At 44.9% G+C, this 16,123-nt stretch overlaps 10 non-coding genes across 10 annotated transcripts; all 10 read left to right on the top strand.

The window, feature by feature from the left end:
• Positions 1 to 1,176: 1,176 nt before the first annotated feature.
• TRNAG-CCC (transfer RNA glycine (anticodon CCC)) lies at positions 1,177 to 1,248 on the top strand. The gene has a single exon. It is a non-coding gene; the product is annotated as a tRNA-Gly (tRNA).
• A 1,527-nt stretch (positions 1,249 to 2,775) lies between these two features.
• Positions 2,776 to 2,847, top strand: TRNAG-CCC (transfer RNA glycine (anticodon CCC)). Its single transcript has one exon. It is a non-coding gene; the product is annotated as a tRNA-Gly (tRNA).
• A 1,527-nt stretch (positions 2,848 to 4,374) lies between these two features.
• Positions 4,375 to 4,446, top strand: TRNAG-CCC (transfer RNA glycine (anticodon CCC)). Its single transcript has one exon. It is a non-coding gene; the product is annotated as a tRNA-Gly (tRNA).
• Positions 4,447 to 5,973: 1,527 nt separating this feature from the next.
• On the top strand, positions 5,974 to 6,045 carry TRNAG-CCC (transfer RNA glycine (anticodon CCC)). The gene has a single exon. It is a non-coding gene; the product is annotated as a tRNA-Gly (tRNA).
• Positions 6,046 to 7,572: 1,527 nt separating this feature from the next.
• Positions 7,573 to 7,644, top strand: TRNAG-CCC (transfer RNA glycine (anticodon CCC)). The gene has a single exon. It is a non-coding gene; the product is annotated as a tRNA-Gly (tRNA).
• A 1,527-nt stretch (positions 7,645 to 9,171) lies between these two features.
• Positions 9,172 to 9,243, top strand: TRNAG-CCC (transfer RNA glycine (anticodon CCC)). Its single transcript has one exon. It is a non-coding gene; the product is annotated as a tRNA-Gly (tRNA).
• A 1,527-nt stretch (positions 9,244 to 10,770) lies between these two features.
• TRNAG-CCC (transfer RNA glycine (anticodon CCC)) lies at positions 10,771 to 10,842 on the top strand. The gene has a single exon. It is a non-coding gene; the product is annotated as a tRNA-Gly (tRNA).
• Positions 10,843 to 12,370: 1,528 nt separating this feature from the next.
• TRNAG-CCC (transfer RNA glycine (anticodon CCC)) lies at positions 12,371 to 12,442 on the top strand. The gene has a single exon. It is a non-coding gene; the product is annotated as a tRNA-Gly (tRNA).
• A 1,527-nt stretch (positions 12,443 to 13,969) lies between these two features.
• TRNAG-CCC (transfer RNA glycine (anticodon CCC)) lies at positions 13,970 to 14,041 on the top strand. The gene has a single exon. It is a non-coding gene; the product is annotated as a tRNA-Gly (tRNA).
• Positions 14,042 to 15,569: 1,528 nt separating this feature from the next.
• Positions 15,570 to 15,641, top strand: TRNAG-CCC (transfer RNA glycine (anticodon CCC)). Its single transcript has one exon. It is a non-coding gene; the product is annotated as a tRNA-Gly (tRNA).
• Positions 15,642 to 16,123: the final 482 nt, after the last annotated feature.

Below are 16,123 nucleotides of genomic sequence, written 5' to 3' on the forward strand. Positions count from 1 at the left end.
AAAAGTCCCCAACGATTTTGTGCACACTTGTTCTCTCACCTGAATGCAGCGCCACCTTGTAGCCATCGGATGTAACTGCAGCTCACAAAATGTTATATCAGAGAGCAAGTTGAGAGGACTCCAAGAAGCAGATGTCCATGGAAAGAGCCTCTCACGACAGCAGGAAGGTTGGATATTTCAAGATGGCAACATTTCCTGTCCAATGTCCTCACATCCCGAACGCTCCCAAACACTCAAAAGCCTCACACCGGGCAAGCCCTCACCGGGTAGATCTCTGGCTCCCAGTTAAAATCAAATCCTGAGCATGCTAGCGCTAGGATCAAAGAGAGAGGAGAGGGTTAGAGAGCTGCTATCTTGGTAAAGGCCTGAAACTGCTAGTTCCCAAGAGGGTCTGCACTTTCAGTTATGACTGACTGTGAGACGAGAAGATGAAGATTTTCTGCACCCAGCATACATTGCAGCATGCTTAGGCAAATGAGGAGCGAGACCCACCAATCCCTCGCCACTTCGCTGAAAGCTCCTCCTCTGCATAAAGAGAACACTTTTACAAGGGAGCAGACTGGCGCAGCGGAAGCGTGCTGGGCCCATAACCCAGAGGTCGATGGATCGAAACCATCCTCTGCTATAATATTTCTTGTTTTTTCTTCTGAGAACCAATCTGTCATTTCCATGCTACCAGCAAGGAAAAGCGCAGGCTTGTGCTAGCTATGTGAGAAAAGACTTCTCAACTATCTGTCTCTGCTGAAATACAAGAGAGTGATCGCCAAAGGATCAACCCCATACTTTGAAAGTAAAGATACCCAATTATAAGCATAAATGACTGGTGGGACCGTCACACGTTTTTCTGGGCATGCTTTGAATGTCATTCTTGCCTTTTCGTTCTGCTCTTATCATTCTCCTGGGCATTTCATGGAAGGCACTCTCTTTCTCTTCGCTGCTTTGCTTCCAATGCTGCCTAAATATGTTCATTTCCACTATTTGTACTACTGCTTTCCATTTCTTCTCTTCTGCACAGATTTGGCCTTGGTTTCAATCCCCAGTTCCTTACCCTCTACAAGAAACTTTCTACTGCTTTTCATGTTGGTATCTAAACCAAATGCACCATTGAAACTGGTGCAAGATAGTCATTGAACTCGGGGTTGTAATCTTTAGAACCGAGAGCAACCACATCATAGGGCGTTGGTGGTATAGTGGTGAGCATAGCTGCTTCCCAAGCAGTTGACCCGGGTTCGATTCCCGGCCAATGCAGTGCAAATTTTTATATGTTCTCCAAGCAGGATTTGTTTTAATGCAACATGTCACAAAACGGAAATATCATGAACAGATTAATCAGACGTTAAATTAAAAAAAAAATGAAATACTTAGGCAGGCATCTCGATCGCCCCATCTGCTACATTCATTGTCCTATTAGATGCTATTTTCCAAAAAGCAGAGTCACCACTCACATGTGCTGGTAATAAATATGTTGCGGGCGGTAGACAATGAAAGGGCTGAACCCCGACCAGACATTCTAACTCTAGCATCTCTATATTAAAAAGCATTTCTAGGCAATATCTAGCATGTGAATAAAAGTAGGCAAGATCCACCGATGAATCTGGCAAAAGTCCCCAACGATTTTGTGCACACTTGTTCTCTCACCTGAATGCAGCGCCACCTTGTAGCCATCGGATGTAACTGCAGCTCACAAAATGTTATATCAGAGAGCAAGTTGAGAGGACTCCAAGAGGCAGATGTCCATGGAAAGAGCCTCTCACGACAGCAGGAAGGTTGGGTATTTCAAGATGGCAACATTTCCTGTCCAACGTCCTCACGTCCCGAACGCTCCCAAACGCTCAAAAGCCTCACACCGGGCAAGCCCTCACCGGGTAGAGCTCTGGCTCCCAGTTAAAATCAAATCCTGAGCATGCTAGCGCTAGGATCAAAGAGAGAGGAGAGGGTTAGAGAGCTGCTATCTTGGTAAAGGCCTGAAACTGCTAGTTCCCAAGAGGGTCTGCACTTTCAGTTATGACTGACTGTGAGACGAGAAGATGAAGATTTTCTGCTCCCAGCATACATTGCAGCATGCTTAGGCAAATGAGGAGCGAGACCCACCAATCCCTCGCCACTTCGCTGAAAGCTCCTCATCTGCATAAAGAGAATACTTTTACAAGGGAGCAGAGTGGCGCAGCGGAAGCGTGCTGGGCCCATAACCCAGAGGTCGATGGATCGAAACCATCCTCTGCTATAATATTTCTTGTTTTTTCTGCTGAGGACCAATCTGTCATTTCCACGCTACCAGCAAGGAAAAGCGCAGGCTTGTGCTAGCTATGTGAGAAAAGACTTCTCAACTATCTGTCTCTGCTGAAATACAAGAGAGTGATCGCCAAAGGATCAACCCCATACTTTGAAAGTAAAGATACCCAATTATAAGCATAAATGACTGGTGGGACCGTCACACGTTTTTCTGGGCATGCTTTGAATGTCATTCTTGCCTTTTCGTTCTGCTCTTATCATTCTCCTGGGCATTTCATGGAAGGCACTCTCTTTCTCTTCGCTGCTTTGCTTCCAATGCTGCCTAAATATGTTCATTTCCACTATTTGTACTACTGCTTTCCATTTCTTCTCTTCTGCACAGATTTGGCCTTGGTTTCAATCCCCAGTTCCTTACCCTCTACAAGAAACTTTCTACTGCTTTTCATGTTGGTATCTAAACCAAATGCACCATTGAAACTGGTGCAAGATAGTCATTGAACTCGGGGTTGTAATCTTTAGAACCGAGAGCACCCACATCATAGGGTGTTGGTGGTATAGTGGTGAGCATAGCTGCTTCCCAAGCAGTTGACCCGGGTTCGATTCCCGGCCAATGCAGTGCTAATTTTTATATGTTCTCCAAGCAGGATTTGTTTTAATGCAACATGTCACAAAACGGAAATATCATGAACAGATTTATCAGACGTTAAATTAAAAAAAAAATGAAATACTTAGGCAGGCACCTCGATCGCCCCATCTGCTACATTAATTGTCCTATTAGACGCTATTTTCCAAAAAGCAGAGTCACCACTCACATGTGCTGGTAATAAATATGTTGCGGGCGGTAGACAATGAAAGGGCTGAACCCCGACCAGACATTCTAACTCTAGCATCTCTATATTAAAAAGCATTTCTAGGCAATATCTAGCATGTGAATAAAAGTAGGCAAGATCCACCGATGAATCTGGCAAAAGTCCCCAACGATTTTGTGCACACTTGTTCTCTCACCTGAATGCAGCGCCACCTTGTAGCCATCGGATGTAACTGCAGCTCACAAAATGTTATATCAGAGAGCAAGTTGAGAGGACTCCAAGAGGCAGATGTCCATGGAAAGAGCCTCTCACGACAGCAGGAAGGTTGGATATTTCAAGATGGCAACATTTCCTGTCCAATGTCCTCACGTCCCGAACGCTCCCAAATGCTCAAAAGCCTCACACCGGGCAAGCCCTCACCGGGTAGATCTCTGGCTCCCAGTTAAAATCAAATCCTGAGCATGCTAGCGCTAGGATCAAAGAGAGAGGAGAGGGTTAGAGAGCTGCTATCTTGGTAAAGGCCTGAAACTGCTAGTTCCCAAGAGGGTCTGCACTTTCAGTTATGACTGACTGTGAGACGAGAAGATGAAGATTTTCTGCACCCAGCATACATTGCAGCATGCTTAGGCAAATGAGGAGCGAGACCCACCAATCCCTCGCCACTTCGCTGAAAGCTCCTCCTCTGCATAAAGAGAACACTTTTACAAGGGAGCAGAGTGGCGCAGCGGAAGCGTGCTGGGCCCATAACCCAGAGGTCGATGGATCGAAACCATCCTCTGCTATAATATTTCTTGTTTTTTCTTCTGAGAACCAATCTGTCATTTCCACGCTACCAGCAAGGAAAAGCGCAGGCTTGTGCTAGCTATGTGAGAAAAGACTTCTCAACTATCTGTCTCTGCTGAAATACAAGAGAGTGATCGCCAAAGGATCAACCCCATACTTTGAAAGTAAAGATACCCAATTATAAGCATAAATGACTGGTGGGAACGTCACACGTTTTTCTGGGCATGCTTTGAATGTCATTCTTGCCTTTTCGTTCTGCTCTTATCATTCTCCTGGGCATTTCATGGAAGGCACTCTCTTTCTCTTCGCTGCTTTGCTTCCAATGCTGCCTAAATATGTTCATTTCCACTATTTGTACTACTGCTTTCCATTTCTTCTCTTCTGCACAGATTTGGCCTTGGTTTCAATCCCCAGTTTCTTACCCTCTACAAGAAACTTTCTACTGCTTTTCATGTTGGTATCTAAACCAAATGCACCATTGAAACTGGTGCAAGATAGTCATTGAACTCGGGGTTGTAATCTTTAGAACCGAGAGCACCCACATCATAGGGCGTTGGTGGTATAGTGGTGAGTATAGCTGCTTCCCAAGCAGTTGACCCGGGTTCGATTCCCGGCCAATGCAGTGCAAATTTTTATATGTTCTCCAAGCAGGATTTGTTTTAATGCAACATGTCACAAAACGGAAATATCATGAACAGATTAATCAGACGTTAAATTAAAAAAAAAATGAAATACTTAGGCAGGCATCTCGATCGCCCCATCTGCTACATTCATTGTCCTATTAGATGCTATTTTCCAAAAAGCAGAGTCACCACTCACATGTGCTGGTAATAAATATGTTGCGGGCGGTAGACAATGAAAGGGCTGAACCCCGACCAGACATTCTAACTCTAGCATCTCTATATTAAAAAGCATTTCTAGGCAATATCTAGCATGTGAATAAAAGTAGGCAAGATCCACCGATGAATCTGGCAAAAGTCCCCAACGATTTTGTGCACACTTGTTCTCTCACCTGAATGCAGCGCCACCTTGTAGCCATCGGATGTAACTGCAGCTCACAAAATGTTATATCAGAGAGCAAGTTGAGAGGACTCCAAGAGGCAGATGTCCATGGAAAGAGCCTCTCACGACAGCAGGAAGGTTGGATATTTCAAGATGGCAACATTTCCTGTCCAACGTCCTCACGTCCCGAACGCTCCCAAACGCTCAAAAGCCTCACACCGGGCAAGCCCTCACCGGGTAGATCTCTGGCTCCCAGTTAAAATCAAATCCTGAGCATGCTAGCGCTAGGATCAAAGAGAGAGGAGAGGGTTAGAGAGCTGCTATCTTGGTAAAGGCCTGAAACTGCTAGTTCCCAAGAGGGTCTGCACTTTCAGTTATGACTGACTGTGAGACGAGAAGATGAAGATTTTCTGCTCCCAGCATACATTGCAGCATGCTTAGGCAAATGAGGAGCGAGACCCACCAATCCCTCGCCACTTCGCTGAAAGCTCCTCATCTGCATAAAGAGAATACTTTTACAAGGGAGCAGAGTGGCGCAGCGGAAGCGTGCTGGGCCCATAACCCAGAGGTCGATGGATCGAAACCATCCTCTGCTATAATATTTCTTGTTTTTTCTGCTGAGGACCAATCTGTCATTTCCACGCTACCAGCAAGGAAAAGCGCAGGCTTGTGCTAGCTATGTGAGAAAAGACTTCTCAACTATCTGTCTCTGCTGAAATACAAGAGAGTGATCGCCAAAGGATCAACCCCATACTTTGAAAGTAAAGATACCCAATTATAAGCATAAATGACTGGTGGGACCGTCACACGTTTTTCTGGGCATGCTTTGAATGTCATTCTTGCCTTTTCGTTCTGCTCTTATCATTCTCCTGGGCATTTCATGGAAGGCACTCTCTTTCTCTTCGCTGCTTTGCTTCCAATGCTGCCTAAATATGTTCATTTCCACTATTTGTACTACTGCTTTCCATTTCTTCTCTTCTGCACAGATTTGGCCTTGGTTTCAATCCCCAGTTCCTTACCCTCTACAAGAAACTTTCTACTGCTTTTCATGTTGGTATCTAAACCAAATGCACCATTGAAACTGGTGCAAGATAGTCATTGAACTCGGGGTTGTAATCTTTAGAACCGAGAGCACCCACATCATAGGGTGTTGGTGGTATAGTGGTGAGCATAGCTGCTTCCCAAGCAGTTGACCCGGGTTCGATTCCCGGCCAATGCAGTGCTAATTTTTATATGTTCTCCAAGCAGGATTTGTTTTAATGCAACATGTCACAAAACGGAAATATCATGAACAGATTTATCAGACGTTAAATTAAAAAAAAAATGAAATACTTAGGCAGGCACCTCGATCGCCCCATCTGCTACATTAATTGTCCTATTAGACGCTATTTTCCAAAAAGCAGAGTCACCACTCACATGTGCTGGTAATAAATATGTTGCGGGCGGTAGACAATGAAAGGGCTGAACCCCGACCAGACATTCTAACTCTAGCATCTCTATATTAAAAAGCATTTCTAGGCAATATCTAGCATGTGAATAAAAGTAGGCAAGATCCACCGATGAATCTGGCAAAAGTCCCCAACGATTTTGTGCACACTTGTTCTCTCACCTGAATGCAGCGCCACCTTGTAGCCATCGGATGTAACTGCAGCTCACAAAATGTTATATCAGAGAGCAAGTTGAGAGGACTCCAAGAGGCAGATGTCCATGGAAAGAGCCTCTCACGACAGCAGGAAGGTTGGATATTTCAAGATGGCAACATTTCCTGTCCAATGTCCTCACGTCCCGAACGCTCCCAAATGCTCAAAAGCCTCACACCGGGCAAGCCCTCACCGGGTAGATCTCTGGCTCCCAGTTAAAATCAAATCCTGAGCATGCTAGCGCTAGGATCAAAGAGAGAGGAGAGGGTTAGAGAGCTGCTATCTTGGTAAAGGCCTGAAACTGCTAGTTCCCAAGAGGGTCTGCACTTTCAGTTATGACTGACTGTGAGACGAGAAGATGAAGATTTTCTGCACCCAGCATACATTGCAGCATGCTTAGGCAAATGAGGAGCGAGACCCACCAATCCCTCGCCACTTCGCTGAAAGCTCCTCCTCTGCATAAAGAGAACACTTTTACAAGGGAGCAGAGTGGCGCAGCGGAAGCGTGCTGGGCCCATAACCCAGAGGTCGATGGATCGAAACCATCCTCTGCTATAATATTTCTTGTTTTTTCTTCTGAGAACCAATCTGTCATTTCCACGCTACCAGCAAGGAAAAGCGCAGGCTTGTGCTAGCTATGTGAGAAAAGACTTCTCAACTATCTGTCTCTGCTGAAATACAAGAGAGTGATCGCCAAAGGATCAACCCCATACTTTGAAAGTAAAGATACCCAATTATAAGCATAAATGACTGGTGGGAACGTCACACGTTTTTCTGGGCATGCTTTGAATGTCATTCTTGCCTTTTCGTTCTGCTCTTATCATTCTCCTGGGCATTTCATGGAAGGCACTCTCTTTCTCTTCGCTGCTTTGCTTCCAATGCTGCCTAAATATGTTCATTTCCACTATTTGTACTACTGCTTTCCATTTCTTCTCTTCTGCACAGATTTGGCCTTGGTTTCAATCCCCAGTTTCTTACCCTCTACAAGAAACTTTCTACTGCTTTTCATGTTGGTATCTAAACCAAATGCACCATTGAAACTGGTGCAAGATAGTCATTGAACTCGGGGTTGTAATCTTTAGAACCGAGAGCACCCACATCATAGGGCGTTGGTGGTATAGTGGTGAGTATAGCTGCTTCCCAAGCAGTTGACCCGGGTTCGATTCCCGGCCAATGCAGTGCAAATTTTTATATGTTCTCCAAGCAGGATTTGTTTTAATGCAACATGTCACAAAACGGAAATATCATGAACAGATTAATCAGACGTTAAATTAAAAAAAAAATGAAATACTTAGGCAGGCATCTCGATCGCCCCATCTGCTACATTCATTGTCCTATTAGATGCTATTTTCCAAAAAGCAGAGTCACCACTCACATGTGCTGGTAATAAATATGTTGCGGGCGGTAGACAATGAAAGGGCTGAACCCCGACCAGACATTCTAACTCTAGCATCTCTATATTAAAAAGCATTTCTAGGCAATATCTAGCATGTGAATAAAAGTAGGCAAGATCCACCGATGAATCTGGCAAAAGTCCCCAACGATTTTGTGCACACTTGTTCTCTCACCTGAATGCAGCGCCACCTTGTAGCCATCGGATGTAACTGCAGCTCACAAAATGTTATATCAGAGAGCAAGTTGAGAGGACTCCAAGAGGCAGATGTCCATGGAAAGAGCCTCTCACGACAGCAGGAAGGTTGGATATTTCAAGATGGCAACATTTCCTGTCCAACGTCCTCACGTCCCGAACGCTCCCAAACGCTCAAAAGCCTCACACCGGGCAAGCCCTCACCGGGTAGATCTCTGGCTCCCAGTTAAAATCAAATCCTGAGCATGCTAGCGCTAGGATCAAAGAGAGAGGAGAGGGTTAGAGAGCTGCTATCTTGGTAAAGGCCTGAAACTGCTAGTTCCCAAGAGGGTCTGCACTTTCAGTTATGACTGACTGTGAGACGAGAAGATGAAGATTTTCTGCACCCAGCATACATTGCAGCATGCTTAGGCAAATGAGGAGCGAGACCCACCAATCCCTCGCCACTTCGCTGAAAGCTCCTCATCTGCATAAAGAGAACACTTTTACAAGGGAGCAGAGTGGCGCAGCGGAAGCGTGCTGGGCCCATAACCCAGAGGTCGATGGTTCGAAACCATCCTCTGCTATAATATTTCTTTTTTTTTCTTCTGAGGACCAATCTGTCATTTCCACGCTACCAGCAAGGAAAAGCGCAGGCTTGTGCTAGCTATGTGAGAAAAGACTTCTCAACTATCTGTCTCTGCTGAAATACAAGAGAGTGATCGCCAAAGGATCAACCCCATACTTTGAAAGTAAAGATACCCAATTATAAGCATAAATGACTGGTGGGACCGTCACACGTTTTTCTGGGCATGCTTTGAATGTCATTCTTGCCTTTTCGTTCTGCTCTTATCATTCTCCTGGGCATTTCATGGAAGGCACTCTCTTTCTCTTCGCTGCTTTGCTTCCAATGCTGCCTAAATATGTTCATTTCCACTATTTGTACTACTGCTTTCCATTTCTTCTCTTCTGCACAGATTTGGCCTTGGTTTCAATCCCCAGTTTCTTACCCTCTACAAGAAACTTTCTACTGCTTTTCATGTTGGTATCCAAACCAAATGCACCATTGAAACTGGTGCAAGATAGTCATTGAACTCGGGGTTGTAATCTTTAGAACCGAGAGCACCCACATCATAGGGCGTTGGTGGTATAGTGGTGAGTATAGCTGCTTCCCAAGCAGTTGACCCGGGTTCGATTCCCGGCCAATGCAGTGCAAATTTTTATATGTTCTCCAAGCAGGATTTGTTTTAATGCAACATGTCACAAAACGGAAATATCATGAACAGATTAATCAGACGTTAAATTAAAAAAAAAATGAAATACTTAGGCAGGCATCTCAATCGCCCCATCTGCTACATTCATTGTCCTATTAGATGCTATTTTCCAAAAAGCAGAGTCACCACTCACATGTGCTGGTAATAAATATGTTGCGGGCGGTAGACAATGAAAGGGCTGAACCCCGACCAGACATTCTAACTCTAGCATCTCTATATTAAAAAGCATTTCTAGGCAATATCTAGCATGTGAATAAAAGTAGGCAAGATCCACCGATGAATCTGGCAAAAGTCCCCAACGATTTTGTGCACACTTGTTCTCTCACCTGAATGCAGCGCCACCTTGTAGCCATCGGATGTAACTGCAGCTCACAAAATGTTATATCAGAGAGCAAGTTGAGAGGACTCCAAGAGGCAGATGTCCATGGAAAGAGCCTCTCACGACAGCAGGAAGGTTGGATATTTCAAGATGGCAACATTTCCTGTCCAATGTCCTCACGTCCCGAACGCTCCCAAACGCTCAAAAGCCTCACACCGGGCAAGCCCTCACCGGGTAGATCTCTGGCTCCCAGTTAAAATCAAATCCTGAGCATGCTAGCGCTAGGATCAAAGAGAGAGGAGAGGGTTAGAGAGCTGCTATCTTGGTAAAGGCCTGAAACTGCTAGTTCCCAAGAGGGTCTGCACTTTCAGTTATGACTGACTGTGAGACGAGAAGATGAAGATTTTCTGCACCCAGCATACATTGCAGCATGCTTAGGCAAATGAGGAGCGAGACCCACCAATCCCTCGCCACTTCGCTGAAAGCTCCTCATCTGCATAAAGAGAAAACTTTTACAAGGGAGCAGAGTGGCGCAGCGGAAGCGTGCTGGGCCCATAACCCAGAGGTCGATGGATCGAAACCATCCTCTGCTATAATATATCTTGTTTTTTCTTCTGAGGACCAATCTGTCATTTCCACGCTACCAGCAAGGAAAAGCGCAGGCTTGTGCTAGCTATGTGAGAAAAGACTTCTCAACTATCTGTCTCTGCTGAAATACAAGAGAGTGATCGCCAAAGGATCAACCCCATACTTTGAAAGTAAAGATACCCAATTATAAGCATAAATGACTGGTGGGACCATCACACGTTTTTCTGGGCATGCTTTGAATGTCATTCTTGCCTTTTCGTTCTGCTCTTATCATTCTCCTGGGCATTTCATGGAAGGCACTCTCTTTCTCTTCGCTGCTTTGCTTCCAATGCTGCCTAAATATGTTCATTTCCACTATTTGTACTACTGCTTTCCATTTCTTCTCTTCTGCACAGATTTGGCCTTGGTTTCAATCCCCAGTTTCTTACCCTCTACAAGAAACTTTCTACTGCTTTTCATGTTGGTATCTAAACCAAATGCACCATTGAAACTGGTGCAAGATAGTCATTGAACTCGGGGTTGTAATCTTTAGAACCGAGAGCACCCACATCATAGGGCGTTGGTGGTATAGTGGTGAGTATAGCTGCTTCCCAAGCAGTTGACCCGGGTTCGATTCCCGGCCAATGCAGTGCAAATTTTTATATGTTCTCCAAGCAGGATTTGTTTTAATGCAACATGTCACAAAACGGAAATATCATGAACAGATTAATCAGACGTTAAATTAAAAAAAAAATGAAATACTTAGGCAGGCATCTCGATCGCCCCATCTGCTACATTCATTGTCCTATTAGATGCTATTTTCCAAAAAGCAGAGTCACCACTCACATGTGCTGGTAATAAATATGTTGCGGGCGGTAGACAATGAAAGGGCTGAACCCCGACCAGACATTCTAACTCTAGCATCTCTAATATTAAAAAGCATTTCTAGGCAATATCTAGCATGTGAATAAAAGTAGGCAAGATCCACCGATGAATCTGGCAAAAGTCCCCAACGATTTTGTGCACACTTGTTCTCTCACCTGAATGCAGCGCCACCTTGTAGCCATCGGATGTAACTGCAGCTCACAAAATGTTATATCAGAGAGCAAGTTGAGAGGACTCCAAGAGGCAGATGTCCATGGAAAGAGCCTCTCACGACAGCAGGAAGGTTGGATATTTCAAGATGGCAACATTTCCTGTCCAACGTCCTCACGTCCCGAACGCTCCCAAACGCTCAAAAGCCTCACACCGGGCAAGCCCTCACCGGGTAGATCTCTGGCTCCCAGTTAAAATCAAATCCTGAGCATGCTAGCGCTAGGATCAAAGAGAGAGGAGAGGGTTAGAGAGCTGCTATCTTGGTAAAGGCCTGAAACTGCTAGTTCCCAAGAGGGTCTGCACTTTCAGTTATGACTGACTGTGAGACGAGAAGATGAAGATTTTCTGCACCCAGCATACATTGCAGCATGCTTAGGCAAATGAGGAGCGAGACCCACCAATCCCTCGCCACTTCGCTGAAAGCTCCTCATCTGCACAAAGAGAACACTTTTACAAGGGAGCAGAGTGGCGCAGCGGAAGCGTGCTGGGCCCATAACCCAGAGGTCGATGGTTCGAAACCATCCTCTGCTATAATATTTCTTGTTTTTTCTTCTGAGGACCAATCTGTCATTTCCACGCTACCAGCAAGGAAAAGCGCAGGCTTGTGCTAGCTATGTGAGAAAAGACTTCTCAACTATCTGTCTCTGCTGAAATACAAGAGAGTGATCGCCAAAGGATCAACCCCATACTTTGAAAGTAAAGATACCCAATTATAAGCATAAATGACTGGTGGGACCGTCACACGTTTTTCTGGGCATGCTTTGAATGTCATTCTTGCCTTTTCGTTCTGCTCTTATCATTCTCCTGGGCATTTCATGGAAGGCACTCTCTTTCTCTTCGCTGCTTTGCTTCCAATGCTGCCTAAATATGTTCATTTCCACTATTTGTACTACTGCTTTCCATTTCTTCTCTTCTGCACAGATTTGGCCTTGGTTTCAATCCCCAGTTTCTTACCCTCTACAAGAAACTTTCTACTGCTTTTCATGTTGGTATCCAAACCAAATGCACCATTGAAACTGGTGCAAGATAGTCATTGAACTCGGGGTTGTAATCTTTAGAACCGAGAGCACCCACATCATAGGGCGTTGGTGGTATAGTGGTGAGTATAGCTGCTTCCCAAGCAGTTGACCCGGGTTCGATTCCCGGCCAATGCAGTGCAAATTTTTATATGTTCTCCAAGCAGGATTTGTTTTAATGCAACATGTCACAAAACGGAAATATCATGAACAGATTAATCAGACGTTAAATTAAAAAAAAAATGAAATACTTAGGCAGGCATCTCAATCGCCCCATCTGCTACATTCATTGTCCTATTAGATGCTATTTTCCAAAAAGCAGAGTCACCACTCACATGTGCTGGTAATAAATATGTTGCGGGCGGTAGACAATGAAAGGGCTGAACCCCGACCAGACATTCTAACTCTAGCATCTCTATATTAAAAAGCATTTCTAGGCAATATCTAGCATGTGAATAAAAGTAGGCAAGATCCACCGATGAATCTGGCAAAAGTCCCCAACGATTTTGTGCACACTTGTTCTCTCACCTGAATGCAGCGCCACCTTGTAGCCATCGGATGTAACTGCAGCTCACAAAATGTTATATCAGAGAGCAAGTTGAGAGGACTCCAAGAGGCAGATGTCCATGGAAAGAGCCTCTCACGACAGCAGGAAGGTTGGATATTTCAAGATGGCAACATTTCCTGTCCAATGTCCTCACGTCCCGAACGCTCCCAAACGCTCAAAAGCCTCACACCGGGCAAGCCCTCACCGGGTAGATCTCTGGCTCCCAGTTAAAATCAAATCCTGAGCATGCTAGCGCTAGGATCAAAGAGAGAGGAGAGGGTTAGAGAGCTGCTATCTTGGTAAAGGCCTGAAACTGCTAGTTCCCAAGAGGGTCTGCACTTTCAGTTATGACTGACTGTGAGACGAGAAGATGAAGATTTTCTGCACCCAGCATACATTGCAGCATGCTTAGGCAAATGAGGAGCGAGACCCACCAATCCCTCGCCACTTCGCTGAAAGCTCCTCATCTGCATAAAGAGAAAACTTTTACAAGGGAGCAGAGTGGCGCAGCGGAAGCGTGCTGGGCCCATAACCCAGAGGTCGATGGATCGAAACCATCCTCTGCTATAATATATCTTGTTTTTTCTTCTGAGGACCAATCTGTCATTTCCACGCTACCAGCAAGGAAAAGCGCAGGCTTGTGCTAGCTATGTGAGAAAAGACTTCTCAACTATCTGTCTCTGCTGAAATACAAGAGAGTGATCGCCAAAGGATCAACCCCATACTTTGAAAGTAAAGATACCCAATTATAAGCATAAATGACTGGTGGGACCATCACACGTTTTTCTGGGCATGCTTTGAATGTCATTCTTGCCTTTTCGTTCTGCTCTTATCATTCTCCTGGGCATTTCATGGAAGGCACTCTCTTTCTCTTCGCTGCTTTGCTTCCAATGCTGCCTAAATATGTTCATTTCCACTATTTGTACTACTGCTTTCCATTTCTTCTCTTCTGCACAGATTTGGCCTTGGTTTCAATCCCCAGTTTCTTACCCTCTACAAGAAACTTTCTACTGCTTTTCATGTTGGTATCTAAACCAAATGCACCATTGAAACTGGTGCAAGATAGTCATTGAACTCGGGGTTGTAATCTTTAGAACCGAGAGCACCCACATCATAGGGCGTTGGTGGTATAGTGGTGAGTATAGCTGCTTCCCAAGCAGTTGACCCGGGTTCGATTCCCGGCCAATGCAGTGCAAATTTTTATATGTTCTCCAAGCAGGATTTGTTTTAATGCAACATGTCACAAAACGGAAATATCATGAACAGATTAATCAGACGTTAAATTAAAAAAAAAATGAAATACTTAGGCAGGCATCTCGATCGCCCCATCTGCTACATTCATTGTCCTATTAGATGCTATTTTCCAAAAAGCAGAGTCACCACTCACATGTGCTGGTAATAAATATGTTGCGGGCGGTAGACAATGAAAGGGCTGAACCCCGACCAGACATTCTAACTCTAGCATCTCTAATATTAAAAAGCATTTCTAGGCAATATCTAGCATGTGAATAAAAGTAGGCAAGATCCACCGATGAATCTGGCAAAAGTCCCCAACGATTTTGTGCACACTTGTTCTCTCACCTGAATGCAGCGCCACCTTGTAGCCATCGGATGTAACTGCAGCTCACAAAATGTTATATCAGAGAGCAAGTTGAGAGGACTCCAAGAGGCAGATGTCCATGGAAAGAGCCTCTCACGACAGCAGGAAGGTTGGATATTTCAAGATGGCAACATTTCCTGTCCAACGTCCTCACGTCCCGAACGCTCCCAAACGCTCAAAAGCCTCACACCGGGCAAGCCCTCACCGGGTAGATCTCTGGCTCCCAGTTAAAATCAAATCCTGAGCATGCTAGCGCTAGGATCAAAGAGAGAGGAGAGGGTTAGAGAGCTGCTATCTTGGTAAAGGCCTGAAACTGCTAGTTCCCAAGAGGGTCTGCACTTTCAGTTATGACTGACTGTGAGACGAGAAGATGAAGATTTTCTGCACCCAGCATACATTGCAGCATGCTTAGGCAAATGAGGAGCGAGACCCACCAATCCCTCGCCACTTCGCTGAAAGCTCCTCATCTGCACAAAGAGAACACTTTTACAAGGGAGCAGAGTGGCGCAGCGGAAGCGTGCTGGGCCCATAACCCAGAGGTCGATGGTTCGAAACCATCCTCTGCTATAATATTTCTTGTTTTTTCTTCTGAGGACCAATCTGTCATTTCCACGCTACCAGCAAGGAAAAGCGCAGGCTTGTGCTAGCTATGTGAGAAAAGACTTCTCAACTATCTGTCTCTGCTGAAATACAAGAGAGTGATCGCCAAAGGATCAACCCCATACTTTGAAAGTAAAGATACCCAATTATAAGCATAAATGACTGGTGGGACCGTCACACGTTTTTCTGGGCATGCTTTGAATGTCATTCTTGCCTTTTCGTTCTGCTCTTATCATTCTCCTGGGCATTTCATGGAAGGCACTCTCTTTCTCTTCGCTGCTTTGCTTCCAATGCTGCCTAAATATGTTCATTTCCACTATTTGTACTACTGCTTTCCATTTCTTCTCTTCTGCACAGATTTGGCCTTGGTTTCAATCCCCAGTTTCTTACCCTCTACAAGAAACTTTCTACTGCTTTTCATGTTGGTATCCAAACCAAATGCACCATTGAAACTGGTGCAAGATAGTCATTGAACTCGGGGTTGTAATCTTTAGAACCGAGAGCACCCACATCATAGGGCGTTGGTGGTATAGTGGTGAGTATAGCTGCTTCCCAAGCAGTTGACCCGGGTTCGATTCCCGGCCAATGCAGTGCAAATTTTTATATGTTCTCCAAGCAGGATTTGTTTTAATGCAACATGTCACAAAACGGAAATATCATGAACAGATTAATCAGACGTTAAATTAAAAAAAAAATGAAATACTTAGGCAGGCATCTCGATCGCCCCATCTGCTACATTCATTGTCCTATTAGATGCTATTTTCCAAAAAGCAGAGTCACCACTCACATGTGCTGGTAATAAATATGTTGCGGGCGGTAGACAATGAAAGGGCTGAACCCCGACCAGACATTCTAACTCTAGCATCTCTATATTAAAAAGCATTTCTAGGCAATATCTAGCATGTGAATAAAAGTAGGCAAGATCCACCGATGAATCTGGCAAAAGTCCCCAACGATTTTGTGCACACTTGTTCTCTCACCTGAATGCAGCGCCACCTTGTAGCCATCGGATGTAACTGCAGCTCACAAAATGTTATATCAGAGAGCAAGTTGAGAGGACTCCAAGAGGCAG

The sequence above is a fragment of the Triturus cristatus genome, chromosome 11 (genome assembly GCF_964204655.1).
Source record: "Triturus cristatus chromosome 11, aTriCri1.1, whole genome shotgun sequence".
NCBI classification, from domain to species: Eukaryota; Metazoa; Chordata; class Amphibia; order Caudata; family Salamandridae; genus Triturus; species Triturus cristatus.